At 40.7% G+C, this 20,078-nt stretch overlaps 1 protein-coding gene and 1 long non-coding RNA gene across 3 annotated transcripts in view; one reads left to right on the plus strand and one right to left on the minus strand.

Annotated features, from left to right (window-relative positions):
* Window positions 1–20,078, minus strand: part of LOC125013171 (limbic system associated membrane protein) — a 477,231-nt gene that overhangs the window by 78,060 nt on the left and 379,093 nt on the right. The window lies entirely within an intron of this gene.
* Window positions 7,870–15,782, plus strand: LOC125013172. The gene is made up of 2 exons (XR_007113368.1): window positions 7,870–8,224; window positions 14,624–15,782. It is a non-coding gene; the product is annotated as an uncharacterized LOC125013172 (long non-coding RNA).

Below are 20,078 nucleotides of genomic sequence, written 5' to 3' on the forward strand. Positions count from 1 at the left end.
ATCTCACAGAGCAGCTACGGAGGAAACCGCGGTATCCTTTAAACACACAATTGTTCGCTCTGACTAATGCACTTCACTCGATGGAGCGGACTTGAAAAAGTAATTACTTGTCTCTCGTATGGCAGAAATTAACATTGACAGAGAGTCTGCTGAATTAATAATTCGGCTTTTGATTACACTGACTGGCCTCGGGCACTGTACAATAGAGTAATGCCACAAGCGTAAGAAATATATTACATGTGAATAACTTTTATGTTTTTTTTTTCTTTGTTTCTTTTATGGTATTTAAGTATTTACAGGGTTAATCTGCTACATCTGCACTGTGAAGAGTTGGTTTAAGGGAGGGATAGGTAACATTTTTTAATACCTGACATGTTTCGACTGTCATCTGCAGTCTTGTTCGGAGTTCATCTGGTAGGAGTGACGTGTGCTGTTTAATGTGATTGCAACAATCCCATTATGCATTGGACTGAAACGAGAGTCATCAAATCAGAAAATAACAAATTCAGGAGGCGGGCGGACCAGACCATGAATTGGGATGAGGGAGAATTCACACCCTCCCACGAATGGGACCCTCTCCTCCAGAGACCATCGGATGGCAGGGGGCGTGGCCGACTTGACAGATCTGTCAGATCCGTCAAGTTGGCCACGCCTACAGGAGGAACGCCTTTTTAAATGGTACACGTCACTCTACAAGATGATGCCTCTGAACAAGACTGCAGATGACAGAAACATGGTATTTAAAAATCTCACCTATCCCTCTTGTATCTAATTTAAATCAAAACGTAAATACCAATTAGAGCCGTCCGATTTGTCAGAACCAGCCCTCTCCCCTTCTGCAGCTCACACTAGCGTCCACAGAGTCAGAGCCGGCTTTACCTTTTTGTCATTACCCCACTGACGCAACGACACAGCAACCGATCACGTTTGTTAAGCTACCTTGCTGAGCACTTCAGTGACACGGCGATGGTAACTCGCAGATGATGTGGGCAACGCTGCCCGAGTTGCAGATTTTGTGGATGCACCTTAGGAGAGAAGAGGGAAAAGGAGATCCCAGAGATGAGAAAAGCTGTGCTAACTTTACTTTGATCATGGAAGACCCAGTGTCAAGAAGCACGCTAAGGACACGAGGGCTGTTTATGGTGTTATTCTACCATGGTTTTAGTGATTCCATGTATCGTAACATGTGAAGGATAACTGTTGTAATATCCTGAGGTTTACCAGTAAAAAGAAAGAAAGAGGAAAAATCACAGGTCCATATCTGCCTTTTATTTCAGTCGTCACACAGAAGAACCTCCTGTTGTTAAATTACAACATCAAATCCCAGCGTTACCAAGGCAACACAAGAATATGCTATAAGCCAACATGTGTTACTATAGTTATATTGTCCCTTCTGTGAGGTATAATCATAATTAGACTTGAACAGAACCAGTTCGGCTTGTGCTACGGGATCTCAGCATGAATCCCACTTCTGTTACTAAGGGTTTTCATAACACTTAGCACCAAAGATAACTCACCGCTTCAAGTGGTCCCCCGAGCCTGCACAAGGCTAACTAATGTTAACAGCCACTGAATACCACACAAGGCTTTCGTTTAAAAAGGTTTTTGACTCTGTCACTTCAAAGTTATTTTCTTAAAATAATCCTTAATTACTCACTTTATGCTGAGCTGACATCTGCCTTGATGATCAAAGAGCGAGGAAACCAAGAGGCTGATATAGTTTGACATGAAGCTGCTGTTGATCTCCGTATCCACGGTGCCTCTGCATAATCTTTCATAACAGGGGGGCCTGTGTCAGTGCGCCTCAGCCTTTTGGACAGGGATCTCAGATCACAATGCACGACGATAATGAAATGTAAATCTATTAATTCATTGATTCGTTCGTGAGATTATTAACGCGCTAAGACGCAGCCCCAGTAGTGCCATTAGGCTCCGCAGTAAAACTCATTGCCACATAATAATGATGCTTTAACTCCATCATTTAGGCTCAGCAGGGGACTCATAAGCGAATGCAAATAAATGATCTTATATTTGGAATTACAGTTTAATCGCAAAGCAGAGGCCTAAGAGACAAATAAAGTGAGATGTTTGTCTTTTTAGCGCACGTGCAGAGAGAGAGGTATTTGGTATAAACAGACATTTTTGCCTGATTACAAAAACCCCACAAAATCCATGTGATGTCAAAATGCTTAAATGCATAAGAAAATGAAGATGCGCCTTGTGAGTGTTCACTGTTATGTCGTAAAATTTTATCCACCTCGGGTTATCCTCATTAAAGATTAACTTGAAGATGATTTTCTTATTTAATCAATCGTAAAATTTTATGACAGTGGTAACAGTAGCTCAAAAGAACAGACCAAAACTTTAAATATATGTATAAAAAGATTAAACGCGAAGAAGCAAATCTTCACATAGCGGCAAGTATTAGTTGTGTAAGCATCAGCTGTTCTAAGCCTCTCATAAGTTGCATGTGAAAAAAAAAATTAATTTGTAAAGTAATTAAAGCTGTTAAACGATTGCAGTAAGCTGCGTTACTACGGTCATAATTAGTGAGTTATAGGATACGTTTGCCCACGACGGGAACTTCGGCTGAACAGCTTCTTTCAAAAGGAAGAAAGAGAGGAAGAATAGAGAGACTAAAGACAGCAAAGATTTATAATAGGCACAATATCTGTGGCTGAGAATAAAAGGGCTCGTGCTCTCAAGCCCCGTCATCTGTGGCAGCCTGTGCGCCACCACTCAGACGGCCTCATCTGCGCACTGAGAGATAGCAACGAGTAGAACCGAGATTCTGGGTAATGATCCAGCAACGCGTTATTATCATAACAGCCTGGGAACCTTCTATGAGATAGCATAAACACAGACAATCTCGTAGATTCCCCTTTAATTGCTTTCTCTTCTGTGCGGGGCACGGACAAAGGAGGGGTAGTGGTTGCCTTGTTCCTCGGAGCTGTTCCAGCAGATAGTGCCAAGCAATCCTGACAGGGAAAAGGGATGAGAAGGAGCGGGAGGGGACAGGAGGCAGGAAAATGTGGTTTTCTGTGCTTGAAGTCATCACTACATTTTGTCTCCTCCCACTCATTTCTGACAGTAAAAGCTCCTAACTAATAATCACGTTGAAGTACGCACGTTAAACCTATGTCAGACAATAAACAAGCAAAAGAAGAAGAATTTCATCACAGTGGCAGTGGTTTATTAAAAAATAGAGTGTTGTAAAAATGGAAATTAGTCTCTGGCATAAAAAGGGGTTAGGAGAGATTTTAGAACATTAAAACTAAATGCCACACACAGTTAGCCTCCACTTTAGTACACTGCAGCTACAAATGGCTAGCAAACACAATGCTACTGGGACACAGGTATCACTAAAGGCATAGTTTACCAAACCTGTAATCAACCAGGTACTGAAAAGTGCTGGCTGTTTTACACTTAATTTTCTTCTTATTAAACTTTGGGCTTCATTCATTTTATAGAGGAATGAAAACCCACTTCTGGAGAGTACGCTATATGTCATGCTGACGTGTTTTTAACCTTATGTAGATGTAGACTGTTTATTCTGAAGCCTGTTGTGACATGGTGGCAGCCATTATTAATGGAAGGAATATGAAAACTGGAGGTCAGAGCTTCCAGAAACATATGAGCGCAATATTTTATTCTGTATTGTGGCTATATTATTGTAAACTCTTTTTTATATATATTAATGTGTGTGTGTGTGTGTGTGTGTGTGTAAAGCCAGGATTTTCTTTTATTGGTTAATGGTCTTGACTTTATATTGCGATTTTCTGCTCATGGGTAATCAAAGCACATTACAGGCACAATGACACGTCTATTCACTCACAGAAGTGCAGACACATTCACACACCAGGCCCGTTGGGGTTCAGTGTCACTTCTGCATGTAGTCCATGTGCTGGAAATTTACCGCTAACCCACTTTACCTACACTGCAAAAACAGCACTACTAGAAAGAAGCAAAATATTTGTATATTAACTCAAACCATCTTGGATTAAGAAAAAAAAAAAAATCTGCCAATGGGTTAAACTTTTTTTGCTTGACAAAAATTCTCAAAATAACTACAAAGTTCTTGTTTTAATATTTTCTTATATTACCTTGTATATTGTATATATATATATATATATATATATATATACATATATATATACATATATATATATATATATATATATATATATATATATACATATATATATATTTCCTTATATTTTCTTACATCGTCTTATACATTCTCAAATAAGGAGAGTCATAACAAACAACTGACTACATATTGTAGTGCTTATTTTAGTTTGTTAGAAGGAGGCTTAAAATACACAACCTTATACTGGAAGTTCTTCCTGCCTCAATCAGGTCACACTGCAGACACACAGTTTGTGAGACTGCAGGATGTAAAAGGTTCTTATAGACCGGGGGGAGATAATGAACTTATCTTTCCAGATCCGTAACATCACCTGCATCCGCTGACTGTATCGCTACAATCCAACAGGATGTACCCGCAAGCCACTGGGCCACCACTCCTGTTCGAAGCAATCTAAACTCCTACGGTTTTGATTCCCCTCCAAGTCACTTGCTTTGGTGCTCTCGCTCACATCAACTGGAAAACCCATTTTGCGGGGCCTCAGCTCGGCCAATTTCTATCTGCCACAGGTAGTGGGGAATTGACTGTGCGACATGTAGCATATCACTTTAAAGTGACGGTAAAACAGGAAATCACTTTGTGCCAGCCACGTTCCTCTTGTCGCCTTCCATAAGAACTTTGTTCAGTCAGAGCGAAAAGTCCTTAAGGCTAAACGGTTTGAGGGGGGATGAGATAGCGAGTCAGTGCCAAGTCCTTTCTCCTTGCACCCACTGAGGGCACACGGTGGAAGAAGCAACTGGGTCACAGAATCGTATACTTAAAAGTGACAGGCGCACACATGGCGCACACACTGTTACGCAAACCTGAACAAGTGTCCGCAACCACAAATGCAAAAAAAGTAACTTCCAAATAGGGATGTCACGTTTTCACGATTAATCGCGGTATTAAGTGCTACGATTAATTGATCGTAATGTTTCCTGAATACCCTCAGGAAATATTATGCCGGAACCATAGTTAACTCAAACAGAACCAAAACAAAGTTACGCAACACCCACGTGTTCCCACCAGTTGCCGCGCCCGCAAGTGTTGCTTTGTTTTGGTCCCTGCAAGTTATGATGTGAGGCTTGCGTGCGGGGAAAATGGCAGAAGAGTTATTCCCCCCGACCAAACGTGTGAAATCAGTCGTGTTGGAATATTTTGGATACAGGAAAAACGACCAGGGTGTTATTTTTGACGATGGCCACCATGTAAATCATGTTATAAAGTCATTCAAAGGAGGAAACATATCTAATATGTTTCACCACCTACGGGACAACCACCCGACTTTACATTTACAAAATAATGGAAAAGACACAGTAACATTAAAATACGTCAATGTTTTTCTAATGTTGCATTGAATAAGTAACAAATTAAATGTTAGCATGTCATTTGCAATTAATTGTGTACGAGTATGACACGGGTTAGCCTTTCAGTAAAACGTGAGGTCGATTGCTTTTTTTTTTTTTTTTGGTTGTCGGACAGTCCCAGTGTCAGTCAGTGCATTTACAAGCACGTGAAAAAAACTAATTATTGCCTTAATTGGACTGTAACAATAGAACTTAAGTGCATGTAAACACGTTACGGAGTTCTCATTATCCGATTGAGACACCCAGATAATGAGATTGGAATTTGATTTTCTCCAGCATGTACACAGTGAATCGAAGTTTTCAATCGGATAATGCCTGTGCACATGCTCCACAACCACTGCGCTGGCATGTGACCCTGGAACAAAAACATCCAAGAAAGCGGGCCGCAGAAGAAGAAGGAGCTAAACGGAGCCGCTAGAAGAACCATTTGAAGGATATCGCGCAACTTACCTGCACCAGAAGTAGCGCAAACATTACATACGAGATCAAAAAATGTACTATTATCCCTATGGTTGTTGTTTGAAACGCCGGTCCGCCACATGAACGACTTCATCATCGGCCGTATTAACCGTGGTATTATCCCACTGAAAAGACACGTATCGCCACCTAGTGTGGAGGAGGAGAACAGTTATTTGATTTTCTTGCGCTGCATGTAAACTGGGACAAGGACTGTCGTGAGAAAGTCGAATTTTGAGCATAGCTCGATTAGGTTCTGCATGTAAACGCACTGAGTGTCTGTGCAGTGACGTGTAGAAGAAAACGCTATGTAGTCAAGGTCCTCACTCAGTCAGTGAACGTCTGTGCATAAACGTTGGGCTTGTGCTCCCGGCTCAATCCAGTGGTTGTACACTTGTGCTTTTAGTCCGTTTCATGTTTTACTAATTTGTTTATGTCATTGTAATCTAAACATAAAATAAATTAACCAAAATTATACATACGTTTTATATGTAGCCACATAACATTAGACAAATGATTAAAACGATTAAAAATAAACTTATCTGGACATGACAATTGATGACTTAAATAATTTGAACAATTCTCCTGGGGGCTTAATGATTGGTCCTATATAAATAGATACTTAAACATACAAATACAAATATCAGGTCATATAATTAGTAATATAATTATATTTTAGCATCAAAAGATAGAAATAAAGGAAACTTTGAGACCTTCAGGGAGTGTTCATGTGATTTTACGTATGAATAGAGTTGTGAAATCAATCAGCGCATAATAATCGTGATTATCGTACTATCGTGATAAATTCTCTGACAATAATTGTACTAAGGAAAACTGTAATCGTGACATCTCTACTTCCAAAATGTACGTTGACACAGCAGCAAACAATCTGAACACTTACAGATTGATATAAGGGATTCCCTAGCCCCTAACTCTAACCCAAACAATCTCAACTGAGTACCCTTACCCTTACCCTAAACTAATTGTAACCTTTACTCTAAAAAAGTCTTAATGCTCAAATAGACTCACAAAGAAGTGAGGAGCAGCCAATATATCCTCACTTTGCACAAATGTCCTTACTCGATGGTGTAAAACTCAAACTGGTCCTCAGAAACATATCTGTACTAGAGCACACACACTTTTAAGGCAGACAGAGGAGTTTTTCATTTTGATTACCTGTTCACACATTGAAGACAATTAGAGATAGAATTAAGACACGTTTCTGCAGCTTCATAACCACTGACAGACAACAGAATTGAATCCAGAGAAACGAGACAGAGGCAGCCTCCTCAGCCTTCAAGCCACAGCAGTCCAGCTACATTCATGCATGACCTAATGCCGGCAAGGTGATTTCTTGGGTTCTTAGCTTGTCATAGAAGATTTGACGGCAAATGGAGCTTGAAACGTGTCTGCAGAAAGGTGAAACACCAATCCGTGGTCCGTGGAAATATTTCCATGACCTCAATTATTAGCGGCACCTTTTAAAAAAAACATCTACCCTCCAAACTATTTAAAGCATGATGCTTCTTTGGTGGCGATCACTACAAAAGCACACAAAAGAAATCTACAAGTCAATGCAATTTGGGAAATTATCATTATTATTATTAAGATTTACATAGCTGCAGTCGCTTAGCGTTGCATCCATTTTTGACGAGCGCCATTTATGACTGTGCAGGCACAGCGAATTAACACTGATGGTGGTAAAAAGGCTGGAAGGACGGAGGAAAGGGCAGTTCATCATGTTGTGTTCGCTGCTTTTGTGTTAATGGGCATTCTGATGTTTCGTTTAAACGTTGCCAAGTTTATCATGTTGGGTATCAGCCAGCGAGGGACATGTGTGTGTGTGCGCAACAGAGGAAGACAGATTGCACATGCAGTGTTGAACCAGGAACTGATAAGTGTTCATACGGTATATTTGCATGTAAAACGTGGCAGGCAACTGTTTCAGTGTGTATGTGTGGGTTAGTGTGCAAGTGCCCAAGCTGTGATAACTTTGTAGTGCAGGATGCTAATCTGCGCTTCAGAGAGGGACGCAGGAATTTAAGGTGAACTGTCTGTGGTGTATCTAATCGAGGGCGAAGCTCCCGCACGCTGCTCTGTGTTAGCGTGAGCATGCGAGTCGTTAATCACCTGGACACCTGGAGAGCTCGGCTTCGACTTCAAGCGTCAAAGGGGAGCAAGGAATTCACACCAGAAGCGAATACACAGCACAGAAACACTGGGAGGTGTCAGTTCATGGATCTGCATGCAGTTCTTCTGATGGGTGTTGGGGAAGGTGAGAGCTAAACAAAATCAACTTTTGAGCAGCATTGTTTCGCAAAAAAAAAAAAAAAAACTTCTCTGTGATGAACTAGCTGTGTCTGGGACGTGAATAGAGCTTCACTTCATGAAGCACTCTTGATTTATGAGGCTTTTCCTGCAGCCAGTGCGCTAGTGTTTTAGTGAGAAATAGCACAGTTCCTACCAAGCTCCAGGGTCAGACCAGGATTGTTTGGCCTCTAAACTCAATTTGGTCGAACTGTGCTGTTTCCTTTTATTTTGGTGAACGTTATCGAAACTTAACCCGATTTTACAGGGCTAATGTCTTCATTTAATTTCTGAAAATATTAAACCTGATGAAATTAAATGGTTTGTGGTGACATTCAAAAAAACTGCAAATCCTGGAGCACGTTCAGTAACGCACGTTCCGTCATCTAGCAGGTATGACATGGCCAGAGAGGGCAAGCGGAGCTAATGTTATAGTGTGACATTGCTTAGACATAGTTACACTGTTCAGATCTCTGAGTGCAAAAGTCAGGTGCAAAAATCCTCTGGCATTTACGACTAAATGTTACCTGTGTCACCAAAGAGAACAAGGCTGATATCTTCGAGATTGCCACTTAAATGGTATTCTGTTAATATTTGTTTCGGGTTCTATTGGGTTCTATTTTATTTTCAGATACACCAATCAGCCACAACATTAAATCCACCTTCCTAATATTGTGAAGGCTTTTTGGCCCTATGGGTCGAGGGGAGGGACCTCTGTGGATCAGGCTTGTTCCAGTCCATCCCACAAATATTTGATCAGTTCAGGATCTTGTGAATTTGGGAGTCAAGTTAAGACTTAAGTTTTTCATGTTTTTTTGTGTTGTTCCTGAACGTTTTTTGTATGTACCTGTGTCGTGCCTGATTGGTGTACATCTCCAAAATGTAGTCTTATTGTAGAGTTTTGTCTAAAGCTATGGAGAGCTGTGTTTTGACACTCTATGTCTGACGTAGTGTAGCAATGTATCACACCATGAATGGTAATTTCACATAATCGTCGGGTTGTGCCCTGGGGTCATCTTGGCGTGTCAGCTGTTACCATCGAGTGTCTGTGTTTGCTCTATAGGTGTGTGATTAGCTTGATCTGGAACACCTGTGGCTCCCAGTGTGTTCCTAGGTTACTAAGTCCTCTGCATCTATTCATTGTCTCTGCTCCTCTCCCCATAGCCACACATTCTGGTTTGGTTGTGTTGCCCTAGTTTATGTGTTGTCACACATCGCTGACTTCACTGGCTTCCACACCTCCATGTTGTGAATATTTAAATTGGCACTTCAGTTTTATAATCTTTGTTAACAATTACCTTCAGTGTGTTCCACTGTTGAGGCCGGGTCTTAACAATAGGTGTTTTCAGTGAAACGCAAGCTTTCTTTTCTTGCTGTTATTTTTTAACAGATTTGTGCACCTTTACTTCAACTTCTGACTGTGTATGCTGCGTTTCTCAGAGTTTTTTTATACTTAAATGCAGTGTTATTTTCACTTTGATCTTGTGGTTGCAATGAGGGAGGCAGATGTAAATTATAGCAATTCAAGCAGTAGCATAAGCTGTACTGTAAGTGTTGAGAATGTGGCAAGTGTAGGTAAGTGTTGGGATCTAGAAGTCTAATGGTGCGTTCACATTAAAGCATAATTTATCGCCGAGTGCTACTCAAGACCATATGCCGTACCCTGAGGTGTAGCCCATAACCATAACGGCTGTGGTGCAAACATTTCAGTTACTGTCGATCCATATTTATTAACCACAACTAAAACAAGACCCATTCACTTGTAGATGCAGAGTGGAACTCACCACAGAGGACTGGTCGGCGTCTAGTGTTTTAGTGGTATAAATCAAGCCTAACGGTGACATAGCAACAGGCAACAACAGATCTTCAATTGAAACCGGCAGTCTGAAGCGACAAGCTGACGTCCAGCACTTGCGGAGGCGGACTAAAAGTTAAGTTGGCTTCGACTTTTCCACTGACGCAACACGACCAATAATATGCGATTGGTTCCCAGTAAATGTAGGAGATGCAAAGGCATAATAAAAGCATATGGCTCTTTAGAATGTCAGCCTTATCATGTTAGAAAATGACAAAGAAATGAGGCTAAATTACAATATTGACTCACCATCCATCTCTGTCATTTCCAAAAATGACCAGTTGTGTGTTCATAAATGCCGCGTGAGAGCGTATAGATCGCACAACCCCATCTAAAGGCATGATAAACCTTGAATTCCAAACTTAACTGGTGCTCTCTGCCCTACGAACGATCGCCTCCAAGCTGCTGCACTTCGATCTTGCGAATGCCTTTGTGTAATATACAGTATTTTTTTTTATCATTTGAAAAGTGTAGGTGTTACTCACAAAATAAACATTGCTCTTGTGCATTTGTCGAGGTGTCCATGTAAAACGTGACAGTGTGACAGTGAGCTAGCAAACGCAGTGACAGCAATCCCGAAATGGAAGCAGCCAAAAAAAAGGTTGAGTACCTTGAGTTTCCAAATTCCTCAAATCACTGATGGCAGCTTAATTGTTTGCTGAGTGTTTTCTGTGGTTACTTCTTCCTATACAGAGGAGCCGACAACAGGCAAATACAAAGTTAAAAAAAAAAAAAAAATACGCTGTTGACACATAGACCCTTCAGACAAAAGTAAACAGCTTCCCGGTTCCCTGCCTGTATTAACTAAGAGGTCATGATGAGTTACAAGGGCTCTGACACTGGGTAGCACAATGTTGCTGCTGAAACATGCAGCAGCTAAGATACAGGGCCAGCCAAACATCAGTCTTTTTGTCTGGCATGTCTTGTAGTTCGGGACTCAATAAACTGTTTGCACAGTGGCAGAGCAACTCGAGCACTCTATGAAAGGGATTTCAAAGGGAATTCTCGGCAGTCGGTGCTGGCAGCAAGCTAATGACCAAGTCGGATCACTGAAGTCAGAAATCCATCCAGCGCCGCAGGAAATAGCTGACGGGAGCCAGCAGAGAGGGCACATTGTCAGAGCTGCTCTGGCAACTTAAGCTGCCTGAATAAAAAGATGAATAAAACACACCTGGTGGATACATAATGTAACCATTTTTTTTTTTTTTTTTTACATAATACTCTGAATGTGACTGGTGTCTAATTAGTACAGTTAGGATATTGATAGGTTTCTCCCTTTGCTTCTACAGCAATCTGTGCTGAAAACTAACAGAAAAGCCATCGAAGCGTCAGGAATTCTAAACAGCTCACATCTGGAGACGCCTCTGGCGGTTGGCCTTTTCTCCACAAAGAGAATATTAAAGGCCTACTCTCATTTAATTATTATATTTTTTTTCTTTCCTACAACACTTCTATGCATAAAAGAGAAATGTAGCGTCAGCCTCTTCTCTGTCCCTCCTTGCACTGTTACATATTCACATGAGGCCACAAGAAGAGGAACTCAATCTAACTTCAAAGTTTTTTTTCTGCTATCTTTAGTATTTACAGCTACAGCTGCAAGACATTTTTGTCTTGTAGATATTTGCATATATGATTTGTCTTCACCGCCTCCACTATTATTCTGCTCATTCATAAACACATGCTTGAGTGTATTTCATCCTTCAGGTAATTAGTAATAATAAATGAATATGATAGGCTGAGGTCCTTTCCTTATGAAATTTGTCTCTCTTAGCCCTGTGGCAACGTGTACTTGATGTACCCCAGCTCTTGACCAAGGCCAGATGGGATAAACTCCAGCCTCTGCAAGTATAATAAGTATAATGCAGTTTAATTGCAACCGTCTACTTGTCATGTGGACAGCTTGCAATTATACTGTAAGTATCTCTGTTTGGATCACTATCAGCCCTTGTGGGACGTATTTAGTTGTTTAGCAGCTAAATGTTCCACTATGTTCAGCAGCTGATTGCTAATTGTGTCTGTCTGCTATGAGAGTAGTGGGAGGGAACCAAAACGAGCATCAACTCACCGTAAAGCTCTGCACAGCTGAGAGGAACTTCAGATGGCTAGTTCTCAGTGGGTCATTTTTGAGCCCGCATTACACACGGGATGTTCAGTCAGTTTGTGACATTTATTGTTAATGACCATATCGTAGGCGAAAAGAAATTACATCCTAAAGTTAAAAATTTACTGTCACATTAGTTTTGTCCTGGGATGTTGACATACTGCTTGGTGCTTAACCAGAAAAACACATGTTCACATATACACATACAAATCCCTTTACATTCTAACAATATTAAATCAGTATAGATACAATGCACCTCACAGAGTGTCACACCTCACACTGACAGCACGGGCTCGGTCATATGGTGACTGCTGCTGCTGCTGCTGTAAACTCTCTGTAGTTGCTATCTGGCTGTGGCTGATGTGATTTGCCTCTCTGCCTTTGTATTTGGCTTGCTTTGAATCATGCATCTCAGGAACCAATAACACCAAGCATAACAGAAAAACAATACCTTGCCTCTCTAAATTCTATCAATACCAGAAATAAAGCAGACTTAAGTTAGATTTATGTCTCTTTGTCGGATCTGCCTCATATTTCATAGCTCCATACCCTATTCCGTAGCCTGACTGCGCTCTGACGACACATCGTGGCGATGGAGGCAGCGACAATTCTGATGGGCCCCAAATTCCTTTCCTCATCCTTGTATTTCAGTGGCTGAACAAGAAATAAGAGAATTCTCGATCTTTCTGCCTCCTATAAACCATCTACTCTGACATCTTCTCTCTTCTGTGCATTACAGCGATATGGGTGAAAGATGAGGCAACATGAACCGCTCAGTTCCAGCCATCAGAAACAAATAAACTAAACACAGCTGACTTGCCACGACTAATGTTTTACTACTTCTATAATTACTATATTATCTTGACAAACCAGGATACAAGTATCAATCCATAGGCCATCCACGTAGTGTGTAGGCTTCACATAGCCTGGAAGCTAGAAAAAGCTCCCCACTCACAAATATCTTGTCACGGAAAGTTAGCCTGGAATCACTCTGTTGGGATGCTTCTGCAAAGATCTGCTGTGGATGGGCTGGAATGGACAGAAGGACAACACTGACATAGTGACACGTTATACGAGTGCCATGGAGTATTTATTTTCAACATGGCTCTGACTGGTTGTAGGACTATCCATTTGTGTACAGAGTTTATTTCTTTTCTCACTCTATCAGTTGAAGCACTCCTCATAATGAAATCTAAATGAAAAATCATTCTGTGATAGGAATTGAGTCTGGCTATGCCTGGCTAAGCTTTACACAGATCCCATATTGAATGTAAATCAAGCTTTAGTTTAAAATCACTGATACATCAGCCCAGTAGTGTCTTACCGTCACATACTGAGTGGGCTGCTTAAGATGAGATCCTTTCTGCTCTTGCTCTACTGCCACTGCATGTCACACTACAGCACCATAACACCGGCAATTGATCTGTTGTTTGCTCCCACTTGTAGCTGCCTTTAAATTACACTTCACAGGGAGTGATATGAATCGGTCTGGACTGCAAACTAAAATCTTTTCCTACCCAATTTTCTACATGGCCATAATGTTAACAGGACAATTGTTTGAAATGGGATTCCGTTCGGAGATGGTCTTCTGTTGTAGAAGCAATCCTGAATGATTATTGGATCAGTCTGAGGAAGTTAAAAACCTACCACCACATGACCATTGGGACAATTAAACTGACAACAGCTTGACAATCCTTGTTATACTCCAAAACATATGACATGGTTTTACTGTATATTGATCTCATCATCCTCACCAGGGTCGCAGAGTTTGCTGGAGTCTATCCCAGCTGTCATCAGGTGGGAGGCGGAGTACACCCTGGACAGGTCGCCAGTCTGTCTCAGGGCTAACACACAGATAAACAACCACACCCAGCAGGCACTCACATTCACACCTAGGGTCAATTTAGAGTCACCAATCAGCTTAACAAGCATGTCTTTGCAGGTGGGAGTAAACCAGAATATCTGGAGAAAATACACGCAGACACAGGAGAACATGCAAACTCCACCCAGAAAGGGACCCTCTCACTGGGAGGCATCAGTACTAACCACAGTCACTGTGCACTTATATTGATTTCAAATATCTTACTTCCAGGGCTGGACGAGGCTGATTGCAACAGCTGGTTGCAACAGCTCTTACTTGATCTCTCTTCCTTTCTAACCTCTTTCATTTTTTGCTTCACTTTTTGTGTAGGTACTTTGTATATAGTTTTAAAACAACACTGCCCTCTTGTAGTTGTTTTACTGGATGTCCATCAGCAAAGTCTCTGTCTTTTTAAAAATACCCAGACCGGCTGGCATAACAATGCACAAAGATGCCTGTTGTGCTTTGTTTACGATTCTTTTCTTTTTTCTCTCTCTCACCTGGAAAAGCCCGGCAGCACTGTGACAATCACCTTTTTTGATTTCTCAAGTGTTCTCAACACCATCCATCCAGTGATTCTGAGGGACGAACTGGAGGGGATGGGCAGGGACCACCAGCTGTCTGAATGGATCCTGGACTACCTCATGAACCGACCTCAGTTTGTGAGAGCCAGGAACTGTGTGTCTGACCTGCTCACCAGCAACACGGGTGCCCCCCAGGGAACTGTCCTGGCCCCCTTTCTTTTTACCCTGTAGACAGCAGACTTCAGACACAACACCAATGGAGGTGAAGACGTGGAGTACGGAGATCTGACTCAGAACTTTGTTCACTGGTGTAATTGAAACCACCTACTGATCAACGCGGGGAAAACCAAGGAGATGGTGGTAGATTTTCACAGACTCCAGACCCACACCACCACCACCACCCCACCATGGACATCCAGGGAATAGACACTGAGCATGTGGACTCTGATAAGCACCTTTGTGTTCACCTTAACAACAAGATAGACTGGACTCATCACACCTTTTGGAGCGATATGTGCAATATTATTACTCCTCAAGGTTGAACACTCACCATTCACTACTTACTGTCTACTGTCTACGACTCTGTGTAATATCTGACAATCATTATCTGTACAGTTCAATGCTGCCATTACTTAGATATTGTTTATTCTGTTTTGTCTTATTATTTATCCTTTATACAGTCCACTCTTTAGTCTCTACGTATGTCTTTTATTTCTATACTATCTATTACTTAGCTCCACTATGGAAAACAGAAAAATAAGCCATTCTTTTGTGAGCCATTCATTTTCTATGAACTGGTATGATCAGCAGCTCCTCTGAATGTTTTACATAATTGCAAAATCCCATTTCTGCTGTGTTTAATATTTGCCACGTTTTGTTATATTGGCACGTCGCTCGAACACAGTGAAAAGCACAAAAAGCAGAAATTGTCAGACTTGTTTTAAATGGATAATGAAATGGGTACAAAGGAAGCGTTTCCTTCTGTTCAGGGGCTCCCAGGTCCACATTCCAATGTAAAGTCTCAATCGTTTTGTCGTGACATAAAACCAGCCACTGAAGCAGCAAAATGGTCAGAGGTAGGGACTGCAGATAACAGGGTAAAACAGTGTTTCAAGTTACCTTAAATAACCCAGGGATGTGACTATGAACGCACTGATCCAGAAATAAATTGTTCCTTGCATGCAACTCATTTTATTATCATTTATTATTTATCAAGATCAAGTGTTCATTAATTTACCAACTAACAATTTTCTTTGAGGAAAATTTGTAATTAACGACTTTCTAAAGCTCACATCAGTTTCTTTGATGATACTTTCTATATTGTCAGCTCAAGATGCAGAAGCAATGTCCACACAGTGTAGACACTGCTTCTGCATTAACTTTTGCCTCATATTAGCTAAGCATGTAATGAAATCTGCCATCATGAACTACTCAGACCATTCAGAAAAATTAAATATGTAATATGTATGTATATGTATTTGTGTGGTTAATGGAAGAGAAAAGTGAAAATGCTTCAACTTTGTTACCATACTTCTTGTCTAGGGGCATCGCCACGTGAACTGCAGTGTAAATATTTAGCAGTATTTACATGCATAGTTGGGAAAAAAGGTTTGGTTTTAACATAGTATTAACATATTAGTTGAACACGTTTCTTCTGTCACATTTGGCTCAGTTTATTCACAATTGCACAAGAGAGTCTCATCATGTTTTCTCAGTTGTCCATGGGAATAAGAGTTCGTGAATGCCCTCTGAAGTGCAAAGATGAAATTCAAAGATATATCTGACTGCGGTTTAAATAAAGCCCATGTGGAATTCAACTATGACTTTATCATTATTTTGATCACGGTGACATCAAGGCAAGCCAAACGCTGATTACGAGCTACCCCAAGATTCTCATCTCAAGCTCTGATCCTCAGTCGATACACCGTGGGATCAGGGTGTCTTCTGATGTGACTCGGGGTGTGAAAGTTCACCTTTAATGTTGCCTGGAAGCTCAAGCTTGGGCTGGGAGGCACCCTGCCAGGACGCCATCGGGAATCAGAGGCACTGATCCATCAGAGTGGGACGGCGACTGATGGTTGTAATCTCCTCCCAAGCACACTGTCACTTGATCCGGCCATTAACGGTAAATTTATCCAAAGTCGCAGTGGAGTGGTTTTATTTCTGTGCTGATGGAAAGTTTGGAGGAAAATACCTTGTGAACCAAAACAGCCAGTTGGGTGCGAGTAATGATGTCCAATTTGTCAGAGAGCAGGTAGCAGAATATTTCGCTGAGATGCATGGTGTGACTGGTAAATACTTGTTTAGTGGGAACAGGCTTTTTTTTTTTTTGTTTGCTACTCACTGTAGCAAAAACATTAACATGTTTTTCACAAATTAGACAAAACAGATCTACCTCGTACTGCATCGCCTTGCATCTGAGTTGTCAGGACCTACTGCTGACATTACCACCAAATGCCACCACTTACTCTATGTGAACAAGGCCTCCCATGTCAAGCCTGTGAGTTCCATTTGTATGTTGTGATTATATTTTCTACAAATGGTTTGAAACATGTACAGCTTGAAGGATCAGTACAAAAACTAAATTCCCAAAGTCTAAAACTTTTCAGTAAGACATGGGCAAAAGCAAAAACTGCTCCTAAATGTTTGCTCCCTGCAGTGCTCCTAGTGCTGGGTTACAAAGGATTTATTGTTTACTCTTCTTCTTCACACTTTTAAACATTGATTTGAACTATTTAAACACCTCTTTAATGATTTAACCACTGCTTTTGAATGCTTAACAATGCTTTTACATTCTGTTTCTAGAGCTTTAGATTGCCTGGAGAGTTTGTTATCAACAGATACTTGCTGTTCTTTTGTGTATTCAGTTGCCATTTAGCATGTAAATGTCGAGAATCCCTGACGTGAAAGTTCTTTAAGTTTTATTTCTGCATTTAAATGACAAAAAAACCCCTTTCACATCGAGCGTGGGTGTACCCCAGTCGACGACCCTGCAATTGACCCAGTATTGTATCAGCTCGGCCTCGATGTGAACAGGAATGCCACATCGTATATATATATCGATATCCCACACTTTTTCAACAATCATGGCAATTGGTCATCCGCAGGCTGCTCTGCATACGAGGAGAAGAGGAGATTTCGTGGCAGATATCGGACACTGTGCAAGACACAGTGATTTATTCTAATATCAGCAGCCTTTTGAAAGAGCAGGGTTTTGACCATTCTTCAGGTCATCAACAAACTGAAAGTGTTACACCATGCTGCCCATTGTTTACCTGCAATGTACGTGATGACATATTAGAGGGAGGAATCATCTGGATTTTTTTTCAGAGTGCTGGTCAGTCAAGCCCATAGACCATAGGTCTTAAACAACTTGCAAAATCTTTGGTTGATTATACTATATTTTTGTATATATTTTTAAATTTTGGGTATTTTTTAAATTTTTTACCCACAAACTTGCCCCTGCAAATTTACATTTCTTTAAATACACATTAACATGTATCCAACATATTTTAGTAAAGGGACAAATGGAAGCTTTCAGTCAACACTCATAAGGCAATACAGGAGCTGTCTAAGTCGCTCACCGCTCCACACAAAGCACCACACTAGCCAAGACCTGTCAATCTAAGCATCCTATTCACAGCAGGCCCCGCCCCTATCGCTGCTGAGACAATCAATAGGCTGCATGTTGCACGCTGACTCTGTCAGGTTCCCCACAATTGGCCGAGAATCTATTCAGTCCCCAGGGGGAAATCCCAGACACACGCACCAATATTAGCAGAAGAGAAGCTAACAGTGCATGATATATATTGATATGTTTATGTTTACGACAGTTGCATGTCTGAAAAAGGAAAATGAATACTTGAATAGCTTAATATTCAATGCATTTTGCCTGTTCATAGCAGAGTACCTGTCCCTGATCTTGCCTTGTGTCTGCTCCTCACCTGGATTGCTTGCTCTGGTGACCGACTAACAATGTACAACCTCTGATTTTGAATTGTTACCTGGTCTCTAGTGATCCCTGCATTTGAATCAACGCACTAGCTGCTTCACAGTTACTACAAGCCGAGTAGTTTTCTAACCTTCTGACCAATACTTTAGCAATGACCAACTCTTAAATGCGGATGAAATAAGAGTGTATAATGTAATAGGTGTCCTCAGCTCTGATGAAAACACAGGCAATTATTATCCAATTTCATCAGTTCTACGCAGTGCGTTTGTCTTCCTGTTAACTGTTTTGGTTTTAGGGCCTGAAACCTTGATTCTTGCTGCAGCATGCAATTATTTCACTCTATGCTACTGTCCAGGTAAAAAAAAATAAAAAGTGAATGTGGATAATGTGATATTTAGCAGCTGAAGAGCAAGATATTTCCCTTGGGCTGATGTAGATCAATCTAGATCATCAAGAAGAGTGAAAAAGATGGAATAAAACACAATTACAAATGATTGTTCTTCCATTTTTGCTGGAAAAACATTTATTTAAAAGAAATAAATGTCAACTAAACTAAGATGTTGCTCCAACAGTTAGGTTAATGATGCACTCAGCTTTAATAAGTTTGAGTCCTACATGGTAAATAATTCAATTTAAATTATATGTGAGGCAACATAATGACCTCTTTTATAATTTGTTTTATTGTGATTGCAGATTTTATTTTCTGAAGTAATGCTTAAAGGATCAATCAAAACATTACAAAAACAAAATACACATATCAGAAATATTTCTTCAGAACAGAAAAAGACAAACATTTATTTTATTCTTTTAAACGCTCTTAAATGCTTGCTTTAAAACTCTCTCTCAGGCTCCGGGCTTTTCTCTTCTCTCCTTTAAAACATTGCTCACAGATTTAACCTGTGCTTCTAAATGCTTAATTGTATTTATTACGTTCAGATTTTAAAAGCGATTGCCCGCGGGGTCTGTTGTTAGCGCTCGCTGTTCTGTGTATTCAGCTGAAGTTCAACATTTTATGACTTTAAAGTTGTCTGTTGTTTAACAAGCTTAATGATTATTTTATGGAGTTGATTTTCTGACAGCAGAGCTCATGAATACAACTCTCCACAGAGTCCACAGACACAGCTCCAAATTCACAGTCACCTACTACCTCGGAAGATCCAAATGTAACAGAGTGATGTACTCAGCTCTTCTGACATATACTGTAGCCCAGGTAATAAATAAGTAACAAAGCATACGTCAAAGTCTTGATCTTTTAAACATGAAGTTAATGTGCTACACTTGGTATTATTACAAAACCACATTTGAAACCAGCGTAGAATCAAATTGAGCCGAACATTTAGTTTGGTAGCCACAAATGTAAAGTCTTTCTGGTTACCGTTAATCTGTAGTAAAGCTCAGTCAGATTTTTAGATCTATCCTGTTGTCATTCATTTTCATTATCGGCCGTATCGATAACCACCAGCTGGAGCCTGTTCCAGCTGTCACTGGGTGAGAGGCAGCGTACACCCCGGACAGGTGGCCGGGCTAAC

Source organism: Mugil cephalus, chromosome 9 (genome assembly GCF_022458985.1).
Source record: "Mugil cephalus isolate CIBA_MC_2020 chromosome 9, CIBA_Mcephalus_1.1, whole genome shotgun sequence".
NCBI lineage: Eukaryota > Metazoa > Chordata > Actinopteri > Mugiliformes > Mugilidae > Mugil > Mugil cephalus.